Raw genomic sequence first — 23,241 nt, 5'->3', positions numbered from 1 at the left:
ACTTAAGGAAGGATCCTAGTAAGGGCAGCAGAAAATAGCTTTCTTGTGCAGGCATAATTTGTGTCATGTTCCTTCTCTAACATACATTCCTCTTCCTATTATCATCTTAAATTCGATTTAAAAATCTATATAGACTGCTCTTCATTTAACCTAGAATCACTTTATCTAAAACGTTTGGGCATGAGACCAGGACAGCATAAAATGAAGTTTACTTAATTCCCAGTTCTTGCTAAATCTATAGTTTATGGCTATGTGATTATAAAATCAAAGATAATTAGATAAAATATTTCTCATGTCCAAACCCTAGTTAGCTATAAAAAATAAATAATGAAATTTTAAATAAAATATAATCTGCAAACTACAATCTGAATACAGCATCTCATAAATACACTTTACTCTGAAGAAGTGATCCACCCATTTCCATTTCTTCCCCTCTTAAAATGAAAAAAAAAGAGAGGAAACAGATGCCTTAAAAATAAATTAATTGTTATTAGAGAAATAATCACTGAGGTTCTTTTGTACTGTGCAAATTTGTCCAACTTTAAAAAAAGAGAGGTATTTGTTTTTCATCACCAATGTTTTAACTGATTAAGAAATGATAAATGCTTTTACTGAGTTGGTCAGATTTGTTGCAGTGTGAAGGAATAATGAGGAAGTTATCACTGCATGAAGAATTGTGACCTTTAGTTCAAGAAAAATTGCATTTTCTTGGCCAAATTTTCTGCCTGTATTATTACCCACATACTCATTTAACTTAGCTAGGAAAGCCTTTTGCTGCTCTATGCTAAACGTATTTTTTTATCTGCACAACATGGTTATTACAACATAACCTAACAGATGATGAATCCCTATATAACTAAGAGATTTTTAGGATCGAGATATGAAAAACAAACTGATAATACAGGCTAGCAATCTATCAATCAATCCCTGAATTCTGTTTTTAAATGTTTCTTTTCTAGTCAAGGAGAAATAATAAAAATATACTTTGTTGTTTAAATTGTTCCTTTTATTTACCAGTGTGTTTATTTATTTTGTTGTGTGCATACATATCTCTCTGTGTCTGAATATTTGGGTGAAAAATCTTGTCCAAAGTAAAAACTTGCCTTTTAGTAATAGCACAACTAATGTATTGGTTCTTTGAATATAATTGTCATCACATAATGTAGCCTGGTTTTGAATTCAGTAAATAAAACAGCAAACATAATTGTCATGATTGAACTCTAAAGCCTATGATAACAAAATAATAGAGTCAAAAAGAATTCCTTCCTAAGACTGCACTTAATTACATTGTTATATGGATTTCCCTGAACATAAAGTACCAAAGAGAAAGCAGCTCTAATTAGAATTCTGTTAAATGCAGGCAGAAATAGACACTGTTATATTCCAAAAGTCCCTTGAGAGCAGAGATCTGGTCTTCATCTGGTCTGGTCTTCATCACCATTGGTCCTTCTGAATTGAATGATGCCAGCCTAGAAATAGAACTTTAATAAATATTTCTTGAAAAGTGAATAAATATTTTAATTTGCTTTTGGTCCTCTAAACCAGATCAAATGGGGTAAGATCGTTTTTAAAGTGTCAGGGTATCTGACATATATTTACTAACATGACAAGCGGGTTGTCAGAACCGAGATTGTGCTTTACCAGTAAGTAAGCACAAATAGTGTGTGAAAATACTGTGTTGTCATGATCCAGCTACATCTGGTTAACATGTCAAAGGACTAGTGGTTTTGTGTTCTTATCTTTTTACTCCTTTGCCAGTAGGTAATGTCTTCTTGCCACCTGAGAGGCTCTGCCTAGCATCATGTCACCTCCCAGTCCATTATAAGTGTTCTCTTTACAGTATCTTATCAGTTGAGGGCACTTCTGAACTTCCTTTAGGGACAACAAATTAATACGTTAAGTTATTTATGCTACTAAAATAATGGCACTAAATATTAGTGTAAATATTAATCATAGCTACAATGAATTATATTACATAAAAATTATAATTTAAAAAGATAATGTAAATAACAGATACACAATGAACGTGATATAATTAAATGGTAGTATTTGTTGACCTAAAACAAATAGACTGCCGATGTATCGCCAGCAAACATGGGTTTATTTGGGATCAGCAGAGAATTGCAATTCAGGGTCTGCAACCAGGGTGAGTCATGTGCAGGTTCCCCCAGGGCAAGGGAAGGATATTTTTATAGTGGAGAAAAGGAAGTTGGGAGGGTTATGGTCAACAGAGTCCATAGCTTTTCCTGGCCGAGTCCTTGCCGGGCAAGAAGAAGAGTTTTTCTTCTTTCTGTTCGGCTCTGCTATTATTTCAAGGGCATGACAGCGCTCCCTTCTGGTCTTCCAATTCTATGTAACTGAGGTTTCTGTTTATTGATTGTTTATGCATTCCACCTAGTTCCAAACTGAAGTTCTTCCCCCCGAGAAATCCAAGCTCTCACTCATCACCAACCTCTCCCCGCTCAAACAGTGTCCATTCCACAGGGAGAAACCATGTTAGCTGCCAGAAAGAATACACACAACGCAGGTTCATTAGCATGTTGCAGGATAAATGACTTTCTCTTCATAAATTTCCCCTCTGAAGCCACATGTGAATTTTTAACAGTACAGCTTTGAAAATATCATCTCTTTCTTGGTTGTTGAACTCTTGCACCCCCAAACATTGAGGGGTACGCTAATACAGGCCCCTTCAATTAACCTTGTTATCGTCTTCTTCCTCTGCTTCCTTGTAGCTTCAGACTTGAATATGCAGGAGGCAATGGTGATTTTGCACGATCAGGTTAGGACGGTGGAGGTGCTGGCTCCAGGCTCCTTCTGTTACAAAGAGTGAGATCATCCTGGGAGAAAGATTCAGATACGCAGAGAAAACTGATTTGTTTTAAAACCTACTGAAAAGAAAGATCTGAGGTCATGCATTTACAAAAAAAAAATTTTGCCAACCCTGCAGCTTATTTACTTAAAACAAGATTTCATTTTCACCCGTACAAATGCTGTCACAGGTAAGAGCAAAAGGTGAGAGAGAAAGCAGATGTCAGCTGCAGTCACTTGGAGGACGATGAATGTTGGAATGGAATCAGTATTGATGAACTCCTCCCTGTGGGTGACTGAAAAATGCAATCCCTATAATTAAGGGAGACAGAATATTTATTTTTTCTCTACCCTTTGTATTCTTCCAACTTTTGGATCTAATGAAAGAAAGTGAACAGTTGCAAGCAGTAACGTATACTGATGTCTCTAAATATCTCATACGTAGAATATCTCATATGGATTTTCACTGGATTTCTGTGCTTCATCCTATCATGTAAGGACAAACAACCCATTTTCCTATTGAAACTCTAACCCTGGTATGATGTGGCATCTTCATACTTGGTTTCAAGCATCTGATCCTTGCAAATTTAGTCCCTGGCATCCAGCATCACTGAGACCTTTTTTCTTCTAAGGCCATTATCTTTAGACTAGTTTCCCTCATACAGTTCTACCCCTGTATTTTCAAATATAAGAATAAATCTGCAAATGTTCATGCATAAAGCACATACCAATGTAATCAACTTCCTCAACAACAATAAAGAAAAGCCTGTAAGGTAGGCATTATTGACATCATCATTTTAACAGTGAAGGTATTATTGACATCTTTCATCTTTATGGAGGCTCAGAGTAAGCAGTTTACCTTTGACTTACAGATAACAGTAATGGATCTGGAATTTAAATATATCACCCTGAGAAGTCTCTTCTCTTTCCACAAACCATGTGCCCTTTACCGCCCAAGCCCTCAGCTTTCTTATATATGGTTATGTGAATTATATACATAAACATGAAATTAAATTTTTTGACTATTATTTTATTTTTTTCTTCCTGCTTTATTGATCTATAATTGACATACAGTACTGTATAAGTTTAAGTTGTACGGGATAATGATTTTACTTACATCATGAAATCATTACCACAGTAAGTTTCAATACAATTTAAATAAATTAAATAATTAAAATTAAGGTTAAATAAACTCATACAAATCTAAAAGTTAGAAAGCCAGACATTTAGGCTAATTTGCTCTTCTTGCGTTTTTGGAATGGAGGATAATCTCAAGAAGATATTGTTGAACTATCAATTTGTTATTAGTATTATTCTTGAATGGTTGCTGCTTCTCTTTCTCATAACTCTCTTATTAATAATATTATCACTAATTGTGTCTGTCTTTTAGGATCTACAAGAAAAACCAAAGTGAGCTTTGGTCTTATAAGTGCTTAAAAGATCATTGTTTCCCACAATTTGCAAATATTGCTTTTTGAATTTTACATCTCCTTGACTTTCTGTTGCACTTTCTTCTCTATGAAAAATCCAAGTAATTTCTATGTAGAAGAATCACTAGCCCTACTCAGAAACTGAGAAGGAAAAAGAATTAAAAACTCTTAAATTTCTAAACTTAAATTTCTTCTTTTTCTCATGTGAAAACTTAGGTATGAAATATTAGAGCTGTAGAAACATATTTCAGAAATGAAGTGAATGGATAGAAGAATTGCAAAGGGAAAAAATGTTTAAAGTACAAAAAACATTGCAAAATATCCATAGAAATTAAAGTGTACATGACAAATCTTCAAAAATGTTTTCAAAAATGCATAGCTGACAATCATATGTCTTTTTGGAGCACAGGCTCCGGATGCGCAGGCTCAGCGGCCGTGGCTCACGGGCCCAGCCGCTCCGTGGCATGTGGGATCTTCCCGGACCAGGGCACAGACCCGCGTCCCCTGCATCGGCAGGCGGACTGTCAACCACTGCGCCACCAGGGAAGCCCTGTCTTTAACATATAGATAATTCTAAAAAAACAAAAAGTAAATATTCAATGAGATGTAACCAGCTACTGTGAAGAAATAATTCATCAAATAAAAATAAACAAATCCCCATCAATTAAACATTAAAACATTCATCTTCACTAGTAGTCAAATAAATGCTTATTAAAATTAATAATATTTTCATCCATCAAATTAGTAAAGATAAAAAGTTAAAAAAACAATGCTACTAAAACAAAGCTCAATAGAATGAGCAGAATAAGTCATAAATAGTTGGTGTAAAATTTCATAGAAGCTTCCTTGGATGGGGATTTTGCAATATTATTCTTTTGTTCATTCAACAAATATTTATTAAACACCTACTCTCTGTTTAATAAACACAACTGTGTTTAATAAACATGACTCTCTCCTATGTGCTGAGTTACAGCAGGAAAGAACAGTTTGATATTAATATTGCAGTTTGAGAAGGCAGAATATATGTGTCAGGGGAAGGTAGGTACTAAGAAGAGGAAGCAGGCTTGTAGTGATAAAAGAAGTGCTAAGAATTCCAGATCATGTAGCTGCTGAAAAAGACTTTGAATTTTGCTATGGGTGAAGTGGGATAAACCATTGTTGGTTTTGAGCAGAGAGGTACAAAGACATGACTTGAATTTTAGAAGGATTACTCTGGGTTCTGCATTGGAAAATTTTTGTAGGTTAGGAAAGATGGAAACTATGAAACCAATTAGGAAATTGTGCTTAATCCTCTGTAGGAGAATAAATACTTAAACCCCTCACTGTGTGTTGAATGATGGCCCCCATAAACATACGTCCCTCAGATTCTGTGAGTATAACCTTACATGGAAAAATAATCTTTGCAGATGTAATTAAGTTAGGGATTTTGAGATGAGATCAGCCTGTGTTACCCCAATGGACCCTAAATCCAACGACATGTGTCCTCATAAAAGCCACATAAAGGGACACACACAGAGAAGACCATTTGACCACGGAGGCAGAGATTGGAGTTATGCAATCATAAGCCAAGGAATGCAGGCAGCCACTAGATGCTGGAAGAACCAAAGAAAAATTCCCTAAGAGCCCCGAGAGGGAGCATGGTCCTGCCAACACCTTGATTTGAGACTGAGATACACACAAAACACTATAGATAGATCAAAAAAGAGCTCTACCCAGCTAAGGAACAAATTATTGAGACACACAATAACGTGGATAGATCGCAAGGGCATTTTGCTAAGTAAAATGTCAATATCAAAAGGTCACATACTGTAGGATTCCATGTATATAACATTTTTGAATTGGCAAAATTATAGATGAAAATAGATTAGTCAATGTCAGGGGTTAGGGATGGTGGGGCAAATGTGATGGATCTAACTATAAAGGGATAGAACAAGGGTGATCTTTGTGATAAACCAATGTTTTTTTAATCTTGATTTCATTGAGAGTTATGTAAATTCACACATGTAACAAAATGGCATTGAACTATATACACATATTGTACCAATATGAATTCCCTGGTTTTGATGCTATACTGTAATCACATATAATGTGAGCATTGGGGGAAACTGGGTGAAGGATGCTATTCAATACTTTTTTTGTTGCTTCCTGTGAATCTCTAATCATTTTCTAATAAAATATTTTAAATGTCATTATCGAGATGATGTCAACCTTTTTGGCTTATATGCCCCAACTTTACAAAAAAGTACAGGTTAAGAACAACTGATTTAGTATTTTGAAAAGAATTCCTAGAGAAATATTTGTATTCATGCACAAAGACGTAGCTAGAAGATGAGTCATTACAGTTTTAGCAATATTAGGAGCAATTTGACTGCAACATAGAAAGTTACTTCAGTGGCATTCTATGCACCTTTTAAAATTCTACTAAACGAAAAATCTGCCTTGTTACGTATAAAAATGCAAATAAGTTGCTTATTTGTGTTGGAATTATTATGCTTTAAAATTTTTCACTTTGATACTTTTCTCATATTGTTCTATTTTTTCATTATATAACTAACATGAGATAAATATTAGTTTATTATATATAGGGCATATATTAGTTCAACTTTCATAATGAAAAAACAGCCCTGAGTTTCTCCTTGCTCACACTTTCTAAAAGGACGGTTAATAGTGTTTCCAGGAAGTGACCCTATACAAATGAGGGATCCATTTCCAGTTCTCACTAATTCTTCCTATACATATAGAATGCAGCATCAGAAAAAGAAAGCACTGCATCCAACTAAATTTTTTAAAAAGCTGATATCCTCAAACAGCAGATATTCACTGGGTCAGCACACCCAGCTTAAAGAAGACCAGTGCTGGTGTCCCACTTCTGTGCCCGAGTTATCGGGCAAAAGTGAAGACTCTACTTTTGACCAAGAGCAGGAACTAGACCAATATCTAGTTAATACAGGCCCTCACAGAAACCATCGATGTCCTGCTGTATCTCGGATGACGTGAACAAGAGTGTGGTGTGACTCTCCAAGATCATTGCTTCTAAGGGCATTCCTTAGAAATAAGGAACTAGAGATTTATCCTGATCTACTATGTACTAGTGATGGTTCCTCATATGTAATTAGATATTGTAAATGTTTTACAGTGTTCATTACAGTTTCTGGGTTTAATCATTTTGGTCAGGTTCACAGAACATTTGCAGGTATAGTTATTTATAGAAAACTGGACTAAAAAGGTGCTCCTTAACTATTTGGTTTGAGATTCCAGTGTCCAAAGTCAAATGAAACAGACCAGAAGCAGTCTTATATTATCCTCTCTGGATAAGGTACACAGAAATGAGAGATACTTTTTCAGTATCCTCACCATGTGCTGGAGCCTTAATGGGAAACAATAGGATTCGGGAAACAAAAGCATCTTCTTTTTCTTCTCTCTATTGTATAACGAACTCTTTTTCCTGAGACAGCAGAGAATGTATGCATCTAACAATAAGCTGTTTTTAATACTTCCTCTCAGTCAGAATTAAGAAGAACCCTACCAGTGAAATTGTGTCAAACATGTTTCAAAGGTTCACATATTAAAAAAGATAATGGAGTTTTTCATTTAAACTAGAGACAATAGGATGAGGATGTGATTGTTTATGTATAATAATGAGAGCAGTTAGAAGAACACAGTTCCTTGAGAGCAAGTTTAGGTTATACCTTAATCAGATGTGACTTCCCTTAAAATGTTTTCTACTTTAGAGCATAGGCAAGAAAAGCAATTACAATTTTTAGATTAAAATTACTACTTTCCTAAGGTCAACATAAAGATATATGAAGAAACATGCATATGAATAGAATTCTAATCCTTGAATTTTGCATGAAATTACCTTAATACATAAAGAAAAAGAAAGTATATCTGTTGTATACAAAGCACTGATTCATAAACAATAACACCTTTTATTTCCAGGGTATAAAATATATTTCACAGTTTGTTTTTCATGAACAGAAACCAAAGCATTAAAATAGCAAACAAACAAAACTCTACAGTGTATGTTGTACCTATAAATTTAACAATAAACTTGGGCTAAAACCAGGAAATGAGGAAAATCTACTAGCAAATATATTAATAAGAGCCATGTTTCTTTAGTTCTATTGCAAATAAGAGTTAACTATTAACTAACAAGTGTGTGTGAAAAGATTTTAAATTGTATTTCTATGATAATATTAGCTTAATGAATGACCATTTTAAGAAGTTAAATATATATATACAGGTCAAATATAATGAGAATTTCAAGCACTTGCAATCAATTTTCTTTTTCATTACGTGAACATCAAAATAGAGGAAAATACTCCTCCTAACAAGTTAGATTACTGTTTACAAGTGTTTTAAAATTTTAGGAGGCAAATGCAGTTTTAAAAAGACACCCTTGAGTCATTACATATTTTTCATTCTTGACTAATTGAAAGTCAGGATGACCTTTTCAAAGGTGGTGACATTTCTAATGTTCAGAGAAAGACTGAAGAAGTAAAATTTATCTAATGCAAAAACTTAGCACATCTGGCTGAAAATCTTTAAATTTACACTTTTTTGGGGGGGAGCAACCTGCCACATGTAGCTATTCTGTCGCTGAGGTAACTAAATCATGCTCTGATGTGGGAGTTCCTCGAACAATAGGTGTCCTGAATGTTCATGAACTGTGGGTTCAGTTTGTGCTCATTCACATCCATCCTCTTTAATGCGTGCACAGTATTCATTCTTTGTGCAGCCATAGAACCAGCAAAAGGAGTAGCCGCTGGAATGGGTACAAACAGACTCTCTACACAACGGGGACAATTTGGGGAGAAGGACTTTCCACACTAAGACAGGTACAAAACCATTTAAGCCTTCAGAGTGGGCAACTTCTGTGTGAGAACTTCCCTTGAAGTAAGGGATAGAGGGTAGTATTTATATATATACCCAGGAGTAACCTTCATTCAAGCTTTTCAGCTTTGTCCTGTAAAACACCATATACTCCACCATCAATCCCTGGAGGCCACCAGGACCCTCTCCTGGGTAAGTAATACTCTTCTCTTTCCGCTACATTGTGCTGATGTATCAGCAGCCTGCTGCACACACACATACACACACTTTCACACACGTACTCACGCATACACACTTGTTCTTTATCTTTGCCTGGGGGAATCTCATAGGTACTTCTAAATCTAAAAAAAATTTTTAATGTAATTGTAAATCCCTAAAGTCTTACCCAAAATGCTCCAGCCTACCTTGGACTTCGGTTCTCTGAACGCCTACACCTTCTGTTCTACCGTTACATTCCCCACGCCAAGAGGGAAAGGAGCTAGCAGTGCTTGAGCATGTGACAGAATATGTGCCCTTCATTGACGTGTGATGACTTAATAGTCTCCAAACCCTGGGAGGTATTATTGGTTCCAGTTTATGATGATGAGGAAATTATGTCCAGATACATTTACGTACAATGACTGAAACCTTACAGCTGGTATGGGTGATACTCAGGGTTCATATCCCTGTGCTAACATAATGATTCAAAGTTATCTACATAAATTGGAAAGCTGAAACAATAGCATATCGTTAATATGTCTCTTTGGCTGTTTGCTCCCGTATAAATTGTTTATTATCTGAAAGCCATTTTCAAAAACCTTGATAATATACATAGTACATATAACAGAGCTAGCCTCATGTCTGAAACTCACAGAAGATTTGATGGGGAAAAAAATGGGACTCTCAAATCCTTCAGACATTGGCTTAACTGCTCTAATGTGGCACGCCAAGCATTGCTGAGTGCAGACTAATTTCCCAACAGGGTACTACGCCTTGTTCGCCACCCCAGATGGGTTATCTCTTACATCTTGAGCTTAACGCATATGGGGCACTTTGCATTTCTGAACTTGTGCCTTAGTTGTGCTTTTCTCTTTGGTTGAAAGTACAGGTACCCTTCACAGCACTCATTTCTAGTTTATGAAACTCTAACTATGGTTGATGGCCCGTTCATTTCAGCTTATTCAAGAAAATTTTTCTAGTGTCCTCAGACCGCTCTCGCTGTCCTTGGGGGGTGGATTTTACTCTTATTTTAATTGCGCACTTATCTGAAACCTTTCCTGTATTGGTTACTCGAGACACTAAGATATAGCCGGAAAAACAAAGACAAAAATAAAAACGCTCTGGGATTTGGCACACTGGGGTTCTTTTCTGGATTCTGCCAATTAGTAGCTGGCCAAATCTCGGTTTTCTCACCTGTTACATACAGGATGTGTGTGTGTGTGTGTGTGTGTGTGTGTGCGTGTGTGTATTAAATAAACACCCAGTGTACGCCACTCATTTATGGGCCTGGGGTGTCTGAACAGTACAATCCCCTGGCTGACAGTGTTACCCAGCATGTGCTATGACACAGACAGCAGGGACTTTAATTGAACCGAAGTGCTCTAAACAGTAGAGACCTAATCATGACTAAATTCTATCAGAGGAAAATATGTTAAGTATGTAATATGAAAGCTTTTGAACAGAATAATCTTGATCTGCTGAAAATCGTGGTATTATGTAAATAGTGTGCATAAGTAATATGGACATCGCCAGAGCTGGAAATGCTGCGCAGTTGGTTTGCAGTACTCCAGATCACAAAAGAATTAATTAATACGTGTACTTTAGAGAATGATTTGTGTCAGGGAATGCAGCAGAGCGAGGTTAGAGACATCAACAAAGCTAGTGAGTGGGGATGTAACGCAGCCCCCACTGTGACATTTTCTCACCTGGGAAATGGCTGAGGATGCCAAAGGGTAGAGAGAGTTCTCAGGGGTGAAGGTCCTGCTGGGTGACAAACACAAACTTCGGGTTAGAAAGTTAAGTAAACAGCCAGCATTTCGCAAAGCCTTGGCAAAAGTGTTCCTAACGTCAAACTGGAGTATTTTCAGATACTGAAATAATTAATATCTGAAAATAATTAATTATATCTGAAAAGAATTACTTTAATTAATAAAATGTTATTTGACACCTGAATGGAGTGGGGAAGATTGGGGATATTAGTTAACTTGGGCATGCTGGGAGTAGAGTAAGACGGAGAAGCATACACTGAAAAAGTATCAGAACTGGAATGTCGAGAAACAAGAACTTGGCCTAGGTCAGTCACACTATTTAGAAGTTATCACCAGAAGCTCAGTGAGGAAGAAATGGGGATTGGGATTTCTATCTTACATGTATGAGGATAGCAATATTTACAGTAAATATTTTTGCCTGAATCAGCTATATACTTACACATTTTAACTCTCACTCCAAAATGTGTACTAAATAATTTGCAACAAATTCTTTCTGATATTCATACAGCTCCAAATTAAACGACCTTTCCGGAGTAATATATCAATATATATGGGTAGCAAGTATCTCTTCCAAATATAAGAAGTATTGTGTTATTTAGAATGGAACATTTTAGCTAATCAGTACACCTCAAAGAATATTTTTCTTAAAAATATAATTCTGAGTGTACCACATTTTAACACTTGCCTGACAAACATAAATGCCTATATTACTAAACAATCATTTTCTGTTTAATATATGTTAATTGTGGCATTTGGAGATATATACCAGAAATTTAGCTTTTCAAAGAATTCTTCCCTTCCTTAAAAATCAATCTGGACCTAATTACAGTGTTAGAACTCTAGTAGCTTCACTGCAATTCTTTATTAATTAACTTGCCTTATTTTTCACCCTCTAACTGGTACTGTCTAAGCTGAAGACATGGCCAAGATTTCATAGGATAAGTGATAGTAGAGGACGGCACTTGGAAGTTCGTGGAGGATATTCACTCATTCTCCCAAGTACATTGATTCATTTATTTATTTACAAATATTTGTTGAGTTCCTAGTAAGGGTCTTGTACAGTGCAGGGTAGGGGGGATACAAGGATGAATATATAAGGGGTCTTGGGAGGAAGATGAACAATGGAAATCAGTGATTTCAATTATAGGAGGTAAAGTGCTCCAGCCAGGGGTTCATAGGTGCTACTCTTGGGGTGTCAAGAAGAGACTAATAAAGATAGGGGACACATTCTTGGGCTTCTTGTTTGGAAGGAGTGAATCTGGAGGGCAGGGGTGAGGTAATTTCTGGCAAGGTGAATATCACATGCCAAGGAATAGATGCATGAGAGAAATATTTGAGAAGAAAATAATTCAGAATAGATGGTGTCAAGGAGAGTGACTGCAAAGTAAAGAAGAGAAAAGAATCGCCTAAGGGAAGGAAATATGTGGTAAGGTGATTTATAAAAGGATGACTTATAAAAGGAGAGAGACAAGAACACATTTGTGAATAGAGGGAAAAGAACCCAGTGAAAAGACGGGCGATGGTCTGTGGAAAGAGGGTGAGGGGGAGAAAAGGGAGCACACATTTAATGAAGCAAAGTGCTAGAGGAGAGTCTGCACAGTCTGTTTCAGAGAACCTCGCTTTTCTCTGTGGAGCAGACGGTGGACCAGGACGGCTGTAGCCTATTCAGGATGGAAAAGGTGGGCAGAGACTTGAGAAAGACAGAATAGCCACAGGGATGGAGAGAAAGAAACAGATATAAATGCCCTCACTGGGGAAGAATTGACAGCTTTTGTTACCAGTAAGAAGTAGGATGAAGATTAGTGTGGACATGTGGGAGTTGTCAAGACAGACTATGGATTAATAAAAATTAAGAAATGAAAAATTTGCAATAAAAGTAGTGTTTTAATTTGCATATATCAGTACATAGGCATCAATTGATATAAACCAAAAAACGTATTTGCTTCAGAAAATCAGTCATCTTGTCATAATTTTTCAAATCAAATTGAATATCTGTACAACTATGGCGCCAATGTTTCTGATTATTCTATAATGACACAAAATAGACCTAAAATTGAAGTGAAAAAAAGGTAGAAACTGCAGATGTAGTTAGGACCAGTGGGAGATGGCTCTAATTTGAGATGGTTGTGTCACCTATCAATTACTTCCAAACTCCTCAGTCAGAGGAATTTAGTTAAAATTTATACTCCAGAGGAGGTTAGCTAAAATTAAAATACTCTAACAGGCAATCACACTCCAGGTGTGGTTATTTAGCAATTGAAACACCCTCCAGAGATAACACAAACAACTTCAAATTGTTCTATCTAAATCTTATCCAATTAGCATAAAGAAGTAACAAATTGTTTTCATCGATGAAGTGAGGAATGACGAAAACATGTAGTTGTTCAGAAAGGTTGTATAGATGTTGCTCTCCTCGCATGAGCAGTGTTCAGAATCCTGCAAGCCCACCAGCCTAACAATGACTGAGAGAGGGCACAGAGGGGAAAGGACATACAGGACGTATAACTCCCATCTTCCTCTGATCCAAAAGAGTTATGTATACTTTCAAAAGATCTTTCCATTGTGAATGGGGCAAATTTTGAGCAGAAACAATATTTTCATAAGTTCAAAGTATCTCCCCATAACCATTTAGTAATCACAAAGGGACTATTGTACCTTTAAAATCCTGGCAGACACCACTGTAACCAAGCAATCACTCTGAGATTTACAGTAAGACATGCTGACGTCATGCAGCCTTTGATATGTTGAGCACATCACGTCTGTGATGGATAGCCCCTATAGGGGAGATAATATTTTACCTCTAGCTTCTTAAGGTTTTCCGGCTGAGCCTGGGATTTAAACTGACATAAGATAGATCAACAGGAGAAAAACGTACACATTTATATTAATGGTTACATGCCATAGAGCCCTCATAAGGAATGACAACCCAAAGAATTGGGGAAACCAACAGGCTTTCGTATTAGTTTGGACAAAGAGAAGCAATTGTGGAAAAGCAACTAAAAACTTCGTGGGGATAAGGATTATGTAAATAAATTCTGTTTATAGAATTCTCATGGTCTCAATTTCTTGTCCTTGATGATGTTTCTTTCCTTCTGGGGTCAGCAGGGCATCTTTTAAGTGAGAGTTTTTAGCTCTTGTTTTCAGGAAGAAAAGGGGGAGATTAGAATGTCCTCCTTGCATCTGCTGTGTTTTTGTTTTTGTTTTTGTTTTAAGTGCCTTTAGGTTAAAATAATCCTTTTGCCAAAGTGGGATATTTGGGGGTGGTATATTCTGCCACCTTCCACTGTAATATAGTCATGACAAAACATCAGACAAACCTAAATATATGAATAGTCTACAAAGTAAGTGATACTTTTCAAAAGTATCATGAAAGACAAAGAAAGACTAAGGATTTCTCATAGATTGGAGGAAATTAAGAAGATATGATGACTACATGCATGGTGGGGTCCTGCAACAGAAAATATATAGATTAGTGGAAAAACTGGTGATATATGAATAAATTTTGTAGTTTAGTTAAAATAATATTACACCAAGTTTAATTTCTTACTTTCGATAATTTTTCCATGGTTTTGTTAGATGTTAACGTAAGAACAAGCTGGCTTAAGGGCATATGGAAGCTCCCAGGACTACTTTTGCAACTCTTCTCCAAGTCTAAAATTATCTCAAAATAAAATCTAATAGAGAAAGAGAAAAGGGAAATTATATCTGAAAAATGCAACCTTAAAGATCATTCAGATCAAACTCCTAATGTAATAGTCTACATTATATAGCTCACCAATGTGATGTAAATATAAAAATAAAATAAGATCAAAACTATGATATTCTTCATGTTTTGAAGGATAAAAATTTGTTATTTTTGGAGAAGTTCTCCATGTTTTCACTACATTATACTGAAACTAAAATACAGATAAGGTACTAAGAGAAGGATTCATTATGACTAAAAAGTAAATGGAATCACAAGAAATATGGAATATAATCAAAGACTGTGCAGAACCTAAATACACTAATTAAAATGCAATTCAAAAATAAGAGAAAACGATAATTTTTACACTGCTTCAAGAGATCCTAATGCTTGAAAGTAAAGAGGAAGAGAATAGGATGAAAATATATGTTATGCTTCCTGTATGCTTGATGAAGCCATTTCTGTGTCACGAATAACAATGGTGATATTGTTCCAATGGAATAAAGTGGAAAAGCCATTGTTGGACTGTCAGTGGATGAAAGACTACGGTACTCAGTGTACTAAGTATAACTATTAATAATCAAAAGATGTGAAATCTAATGGTACCCCACAAACATTTGAGAAGATATTAAAAGTTCTTTACCATAATGAAGTGAAAATGCAATTAATTAGTTTACAATGTACAGAACAATGCCATAGTATAAATAATTTTAATCAGATGTCAAAGTAAAGAATTTTCATTCAAGTTGTTATTCAAATCATTCTGTTCACGTTGAAACTCAGGCTCAGGAAAGGTTAGAATGAGAAAGAAAAAATCCATTAAACCATGCAAGGATATTTATTTTTCCTTTAAAAAGACCATTTAGAAATGCCTGAAAATGAACAAATCTAGATTGCAGTGTTTAACTAACTGTGATTTTAAAGTCTACAAACTCAGTCTTCTCTTGCATGAAATCTATTTTTCTAAAAATTCATTCATTCCCAAAATAGCTATTAAGTATCTATTACTGGGTTGGCCAAAAGGTTCATTCGGTTTTTTCCGTAAAATGGCTCTAGTAGCACTTAGTTGTCTTTAACTTCATTCGAAGCAATTTTGTTATATTGTATGTGACAGCTGTCATATCAGCGTGCATTTAAAAAAAGACTTATTAAAATTGGTGAATTTTTGTGTAGCTATTTTAATATTGAAGATGGAAGAAAAAAAGCAACATTTTCGGCATATTATGCTTTATTATTTCAAGAAAGGTAAAAACTCAACCGAAATGCAAAAAAAGATTTGTGCAGTGTATGGAGAAGGTGCTGTGACAGATCAAACGTATCAAAAGTGGTTTGTGAAGTTTCGTGCTGGAGATTTCTCACTGGAGGATGCTCCACATTTGGGTAGACCAGTTGAAGTTGATCGTGATAAAATCGAGACATTAATTGAAAACAATTAATGCTATACCACACGGGAGATACCTGACATACTCAAAATATCCAAGTCAAGCACTGAAAATCATTTGCACCAGCTTGACGTGAATTGCTTTGATGTGTTGGTTCCTTATAAGTTAAACGGAGAAAACCTTCTTGACCATATTTCCATATGCGATTCTCTACTTAAACGTAATGAAAACGTTCCGTTTTTAAAACAAATTGTGATGGGAGATAAAAAGTGGATACTGTGCAATAATGTAGAATGGAAGAGATCGTGGGGCAAGCGAAATGAACCACCACCAACCACACCAAAGGCCGATCTTCATCCAAAGAGGGTGATGTTGTGTATACGGTGGAATTGGAAGGGAGTCCTCTATTATGAGCTCCTTCCGGAAAACCAAACAATTAATTCCAACATGTACTGCTCCCAGTTAGACCAACTGAAAGCAGCACTCAATGAAAAGCATCCACAATCAGTCAACAGAAAATGCATAATCTTCCATCAGGATAAGCAAGACCACTTGTTTCTTTGATGCCCAGGCAAAAACTGTTACATCTTGGCTGGGAAGTTCTGATTCATCCACTGTATTCACCAGACATTGTACCTTCAGATCTCCATTGATTTCGGTCTTTACAAAATTCTCTTAATGGAAAAACTTTCAATTCCCTGGAAGACTGTGAAAAGCACCTGGAACAGTTCTTTGCTCAAAAAGATAAAAAGTTTTGGGAAGATGGAATTATGAAGTTGCCTGAAAAGTGGCAGAAGGTAGTGGCACAAAAGGGTGAATATGTTGTTCAGTAAAGTTCTTGGTGAAAATGAAAAATGTCTTTTATTTTTACTTAAAAACCAAAGGCACTTTTTGACCAACCCAATATATATCAGAAACTGTTCTCGGTGTATGGGTATATCAGTGAGTAAATGTGTAAAAACAGCATCCCTCCTGGAGCCTGTATTCTATTCAATTAGTTAGGGCTTTTTCAGTCACAAATAACTAAAAACTCAACCCAGATTAGCTTAAGCTAAAAGAGCATTTGTTGAGTGAAATAACCTGAAAATTCAAGGGGTGGAACAGGCGTCATCCAAGCCTGGACTCCCTGTTGATCCCTGAGCTTGATTGCTGGACTCAGTCTCAGGTACAATATAGTATTAAGTAGGGCACTCAAAGGCTTCAGTCTCTAAACCATCTCAGATCTCCTGTGCAGTGATAAAAAGGTCAAGTCTTTTTGTGAGAACACAGATTCAAAAACACGTTGCATATTTTTGCTTTGATTAGATCATATGCCAATCCTTGAACTTACTTGGCCAGATGAATGTGAAGAGTGAATTACCTTATGCCTGGATTTTGTGCTACAACTGGGAGTGGGGGATGAAGTCACTTTACAAGAACCACATGGACTGGGTTGTGATGGCAGCAAAAAGAACATTTCTAAAGAAGAAAATGGTAGTATAATTAGCAGATGAATATCAAGCATTAATGTTTACTATGTAAATCAATTATTTTCTCTAAAAATAGAATAAGAAATTCATCAAATTCTTTTCACCAAATTGTTAATAATTGAAATGATTATGTATTATTACTCATGTACATTTGAAATTAAACTTTTGTCTTTTTATGTACAGATTCAAGAAAACTGAATATTTGTAAAACTCAAGACCTAGAGATTGTCAAACTGAGTGAAGTAAGTCAGACAGAGAAAGATGAATATCATATGATATTGCTTATATGTGGAATCTAAAAAAATGGTACAAATGAACTTATTTACAAAACAGAAATAGAGTCACAGATGTAGAAAATAAACTTTGGTCACCAAGAGGGAAAGGGAGGGAGGGATAAATTGGGAGATTGGGATTGACTTATACACACTACTATATATAAAATAAATAACTAATAAGAATCTACTGTATAGCACAGGACACTCTACTCAATACTCTGTAATGACTTACATGGGAAAAGAATCTAAAAAAGAGTGGATATATCTATATGTACAACTGATTCACTTTGCTGTACAGCAGAAACTAATACAACATTGTAAAGCACCTATACTCTAATAAAAATTAATTTTAAAAAAGAATCAATTATTTATTTATAAGTATGCTTTCCTTCACTTTGAGAACTTAAATAATTATTTTAAAAGTTTCCTAAAATTAGGGGCTTCCCTGGTGGCACAGTGGTTGAGAGTCCGCCTGCTGATGCAGGGGACACGGGTTCGTGCCCCAGTCCAGGAAGATCTCACATGCCGCGGAGCGGCTGGGCCCGTGAGCCATGGCCACTGACCTTGCGCGTCTGGAGCCTGTGCTCCGCAATGGGAGAGGCCACAACAGTAAGAGGCCCGCGAACCACAAAAAAAAAAAAAAGTTTCCTAAAATGAAAATTTTTCTTAATGAAAATGACCCTAGACATAATGAGTCAAGTTTGGGAATGGGCCTTAACATAAGACTTTTCACAATGGAATTTGTAAATATGTATTGGCCAGAGATACCCCAACTTCTGTTGATGCTGGAAGTAGTCATTTGTTTCAACCTCCTTCTGCGTCCTCAGATCCAATTTCAGAGATACCAGGTGCAGATGGTGCATTTCCTCTTTGAAGTTCTGAGTGTTAGCTCTGTCCAGGGTCTCCTTTCAATTCTGAGGTTTATAGTACCCTACATTTTCCCTTTTTTCTTATCCCAAAGGTTGTAGCAGTTTCCTGTAGTCACCATCTCTGGGTTACCAAAGTAATCCCTTTTCACTCTTTCAATAGTCAGTTCATATATAATTAATTATATGTATTAATTCTCATTTATCTGAAAAGCTTAGTAGTTTCTTGTTACCTAAATGGATTCTGAGCAATTTATAAGTATTGTGAATGGAACAGTATGTACTAAGAATAATAAATTCCAAACAATCATGGAAGGATTTCTAGGTAGTTATAGGAGATATTCTGAAATGCTAATCGGTCAGGTCTATAGATCACAAGGTGATGTGGAAATATGAAGATAATAAAGTAAAATACTGTTAAAACATTTCGTTATCTTTTGGGTTAATCAACTTTTAAAAAATTTAATTTACTCAACCAATACTGGTTAATAAATTTAAAAAACCACATTTTTATTATTCTTTTCCTAAAATATTAGTTGAAACAATTACAATTTAACACAATGGTGAGTACATGTTTTGTTATCTTTAAACTCCAAATTCAATTCAAATGCAATTCATTTTTACTACATTTAAGTTGAAGGAAAATAAAATAAATCCCAAAGATAAGGAAAACAAGACTTTTGATAAATATATATCTCTAGCATAAAAAAGCGTAGCCTATTCATAATAGTAGGCTTTACCTCATTTTAAATATAAGCTTAAATGTTGAAAAGTTATGATGATACTTTTGGAAATTTCAAAGCATAGGATGTTTAAATAACACACAGGATCATAAAGACTCATGCATCTCCAAAGATCCTAAGAAAATCATAGTTAATAGATATTTGATTAATAAAGTTTGGCAGACTAGTACATGAAATCAGATTCTTTTTAAAACAACATTTTTTAATTTATTTCTTTTTAAGAAATATCTTGATTGTAAACCTCCTTTTGCTTTTGAAGGAATTTGAGAAGCCAGCATTTGCAATTTTTTAAAATGGACTATTTATTATAAGTTCTCACACATGAAATATTTTCTACTTTGAAACTCCTTACATTAATGATAATTTATATTCCCCCACCCAATATTAATGGTGTTGCACAGAATCCAAAAAATAATTCAAACGTTTTACTAATGATTTCTTTTCTAAAAATTTAAAGAAATTAAATTGTACAGATTCTTTCCCCAGAACATTTGTTATTTGCTTTTCAGCATGAATTCCTTGCACAAGTTTCCTTACATTTATCTTTTTCACTTTTAAGTTGAATAAAGGAAAAAAAATTTTCACATAACTGGAGATCACATTAATTGTGTTCCTTTAATCAAAGTTTTACAAAGCTTCGGAATTTGAGCGTGTAAAATGCACTAGAGATAAAAGGATGAGATAATTTCCACCTGTTTTATGAACAATAACAATTATCTAGGAAAAAAATTGCGCCATCCCCACTTCTGCCTCTTCATCCCCAATTTGAAATAGATGAAATAGATTCTATGCATTTGGGTGAACAAAGAGTGAAGTTATTATAGAATACTATCTGTATTAGTTTTCTATTGCTGCCATAAATTATCACAGACTCGTGGCTTAAAATACCAATATACTATCTTACAGTTCTGTTGAGCAGAATTCCAACAAGGGTCTCACAGGGTGAAATCAAGGTGTCAGCAGGGATGCCTTCCTTTCTGGAGACTCTAGGGGAGAATCCGTTTTTTCCTGCCTTTTCCAGTTGTTAGAGGACACCTGCCTTCCTTAGCTCATGTCTTCCTTCCTCCATCTTCAAAGCCAACAAAGGCAAGTCAAGTCCTTATCATATGCCACCACTAGGATCAAAAGTCCTAAAGAAATAGCACATTATAGAATTTATAATATCAACCTGTAGACTGGAAAGATGGCGGGGAGATGCAGAGGTGCAATTCTGGTGATTTTGAAATCATCTCATCTTTGAGGTAAACTTCATAAAATAGTCAAACCTGATTCTAGTAATATACTGTTATAAAATCATGTTTGTCTACCATATAAGCACAAAATAGGAACATTATTACTTGTTTGGTAAATAAACTATTAAATGTAGCAGAAGGTCATACAAGAAGTTGTTATTACAGGGTCATAATATGATCATAAATTATCCCATTGCTAAAATGTATTGTGGACATATTCATTTAAAATACAAACACACACTTATTTATTTCACATGCAGACATATGGTTATTAAACTTTTGAAAGGTTATGATAGAACAATCTATAAATAAAATTAAAAGTCAAAATAAATATTTTCCATATGGTTGACCTTCTGTCTAATAGTTATTTAGCAGTTACTTAAAACTAGAGCAGTGCTGTACAATAGAAATATAATGCAAGCCACACATGTAAAGTAAAATGTTTTAGTATATTATATGGAAGAATGAAATGAAATAAGTGAAAGTAATTTAGTAATATATATTTCATTTAATACCATATACCTTAAATATTAAGATTTAAGCCTGTAACCAATGTAATATATATATAATGCAATTAAAACTTTGATATTGAGAGCACCTCTCAATTCAGACTGGCTACAATTCAAGTATTTAATAGTAATATGTGGCTTATGACTATCATATGAACATCTAAGCCTTAAACAGATGAAGGATTCAATGATGGAAATTAAAATGCTCTAACTTCAGGTACCTTGCAATTTCATGGAGTAAACCATCTATGTATATAATTAGACACATAAAATATAATATTTTAAGATAAAAATAAAACCAGATATCTGTAAATATAGAAATGAAGAGGTCAATTCCAATTAAAGGTATTAACGGAATCTAATGGATAGAGGACAGAGATAATGCCAAACTTTTCATGATGTACACTCTCCCCAACACTGTCCCGAGCACACAAAGAATTATTTGGAGCCAAAAGCCAGTAGGACTGAGATTGAGAACCTCTGCTATAATGGAAAAGCAAATAGAACTTTTGGAAAATGGTATGTATCATCCATAAACTTTAGCAAATTTTCAATTATTTTTTAAATTAAACAAATCAACACCTAATTACAAAATCTATATTTGCCAAAATTGCAATTTCAAACTACTCTGCTTCTGCTCTTCTTTCAAATGCACCCTAATTTAAGTAGTCCAATTCTAACTCTCATGTCTTTTCTTCATATATTTTAAATCTTTCTCTTCTAGTCTTGGGGCAACATAGTTTTCCTCCATAGCCCTGATGTAAAAGAGTTATTACGAACTTTTATTATTTTACTTAAAAATCTCACACATAAAAACAATTATTTTAATTTTAGTCATAAGCATTTTATAGACTGTTTCTTAAACTTTGCCAAGAGATAGAAGGACAAATTCAGAAATGAAAATATTAAATTCTGAGACATCTCTCACAACTAAATGAAGGAAGATTATGTGCATCGAGGTTTAATGATCCACTTCAGTTTTAGCAGCAGCATTACTTATGTTCAGCGTTTTAAATATTTCCCCTGATAAAGTTTTATTTCTCCTTTTCATCAAGGAATTTCCATTAATAGTAACTGAGGAAGATGTCGAATTGATGCTTCTAGAGATTTACTTTTCCAGTAAGATTTAGATTGAAACTGAAGTTACCTCCCTACTAAGTATGAGTAAATACTACGCACTTACTAAATGTTTAACACACTTAAAAGTTTACTTAATTGCTAAATAGCACATTGTCCCTTATATAAATTACTTATATGATTAATTTTAAAGCATTATTAATCATTAGAATTGTTTCTACTTCTATCAATTTAATTTTACAGCTCTACAGAGACCATAGAGAAGAGGACCAGGCTTCTTCTGCAAAACCCAAATTCAATTTAACTTTATTATGGTCATGAAGGTAAACCTGATTATATTAAACTCTTCAGAAGCAGAATTCCAAAATTTTCTCTTTGTGTCAAAGGAAAATTGCATTGAACAAAGTTAAACAGTTAAGGAAGAATTTGCTCAAAACTATTGCAATAAGGAAGAGATATATTTTTTCTCTCCTACCAAAACATAGGCTTACATTTAGAAGAAACATATTTTAGAATAACTATTAACCCAGGAATGCCAAGAACATAAAAATTATCTAATCAGAAAATATTTTAGAAAATGTCACTCTAAACTGATTATGTAGAGAGAACACATGTTTATTTTATTAAATTATTTTCTATAACTTTTTTATCTGAATATAAAATTGCACTTTCTACATGCTTAGCTTTCCAAAGTCTCCCTTATGCCCTTTTCTTCCAATCTACAGTCTAAGGAAACATAAATTATTAAGATATAATCAACAATGTAGGGTGCCCTAATTCTGTTTCTCTTTTTTTATGACCATAAATAATGAAAGAAAAGTAAGCTGGGACGAAATGAGAGAGTGTCATTGACATATACACACTACCAAATGTAAAATAGATAGCTAGTGGGAAGCAGCTGCATAGCACAGGGAGATCAGCTTGGTGCTTTGTGACCGCCTAGAGGGGTAGTATAGGGAAGGTGGGAG

Source organism: Tursiops truncatus, chromosome 13 (genome assembly GCF_011762595.2).
Source record: "Tursiops truncatus isolate mTurTru1 chromosome 13, mTurTru1.mat.Y, whole genome shotgun sequence".
Classification (NCBI taxonomy): domain Eukaryota; kingdom Metazoa; phylum Chordata; class Mammalia; order Artiodactyla; family Delphinidae; genus Tursiops; species Tursiops truncatus.
This window is presented reverse-complemented; position numbering follows the sequence as displayed.